The sequence below is a fragment of the Lepidochelys olivacea genome, assembly GCF_965140295.1.
Source record: "Lepidochelys olivacea isolate rLepOli2 genome assembly, chromosome: 10".
Taxonomy (NCBI): domain Eukaryota; kingdom Metazoa; phylum Chordata; order Testudines; family Cheloniidae; genus Lepidochelys; species Lepidochelys olivacea.
The window spans coordinates 31,001,870-31,003,396 of record NC_140420.1 but is presented as its reverse complement, the minus strand read 5'-3'; positions in this window follow the sequence as shown (position 1 = coordinate 31,003,396).

Below are 1,527 nucleotides of genomic sequence, written 5' to 3'. Positions count from 1 at the left end.
CCACTCTCATTGTTTATTCCAGAGGCAAAAGCTGTTTTCCATGTTGCAGGCAGCTCCCAGCTACGTTCCCGCAGGGGGCTGGGCCGCCTGATGCTACAAAGAGGCAGGTGCAGATTCCTCCTGAACCTGATCCTTTCCCCCCACCCCTCCTCTGCGCTACGGTCTCCCCTTGCCTGAGGGATCCCAGCCTCACATGGTGCTGCAAACAGCCAGGCCAATTGGGAGCACATGGGCTAGAATCATCCCCATGCTACAGGCTACCACCCCTTGGCATTGGCTGCGTATCAGCCCTAGATCTCAAAGCACTTTGCAACAGAGCCACAATGTCACTATATATCTATGCTCATTTTACAGATGGGGAAACAACTTACCCCAGGTCACACGGCACAGGGATGGCGGAGGCAGGAATGGAACTGAGGAGCCCGGATGCCCAGCCTGTCCCATCTGCCACACTGCTTCACCTGCAGAGAAACCCTTCACACAAAACAGCCACAGCCGTGATCTTAACGGTCTGGCTTCTGCTCTCTCCTTCACACAGACCTGTCCCGTTCTGTACTCATTGTGTGCTCCTGGGGGTAACCAGCATCAGCCCCCTGTTCAGCCTATATCCTGCAAACCCAGAGTGCTGTAGAAAGATCAAACTCCTTCCTTCCTCAGTGGCGCTCCTTTAAGCTCCCCTTCCCACTGTTGCCAACTTCCCTGTTGCTTGGTGTGTTTCCTAATGTGCCAGCTCCTGGAATCATGTGATCGCCAGGGGCTCAGCTTTAGTTTTAAAATAAGTTTCTAGCTCTCATGGCTGCAGAGGAAAGCTTGAAAATGTGACCCCCTGAACATCCTAACGGCAACCAAAAATAAACAGTGATTTAACATTGGCTACATCGCCTCACTTTTACGGCAGTCTCAGGATTTTTAGAGCTTGGGGCTGGACAGCCTGCCTTCCCCTGCCCTCCAGAGATCTGCAGGGCCATGCTAATCCCCTTTACTTTCCAGGCCCTCTGGGGCATAGAATGTTGATCTTGTCCAGCTCTTCCCTGCAGCAGCTGCAGTGACTCAGGTGCAAAGAGGTGTGAACTTTCCTGCTGCCCACTGGCGCACACAGTCATGGTGGCTCTTTCTTTCCCCATGCTGCGGTGGTAGCTGTTTTCTAAGCTCCCAGCAGCCTCATTCGGTGCCTCAGGCTTGGGTTGAGCAGAGGAGAGGCTGTGTCCAGGAATGGGTGAGATTCCTACCTATGGGATTTGCCACCTTTGCCTTTTCCTCTAACACTGGCTGGGATCTTCCCCCAGCACCTGAAATAACCTTTAGTATTTGCCAAGCTGCTAACATAGGAAAGAAGGGCCCTTTGGCTGGGGACCAGCATGTAACCATATCCCAGACACTTACTACCAAGACACATGACCAGGTACGCTCCTGGCTGATATACCAAGCACAAGATCAAGGTGGTTTCATCTGCATGAAACACTCCAGAGGACGACTCACCCTCTCCCACCCCGCCAATAAGAAAAGCAGACAAGGAATTTGCAGTCA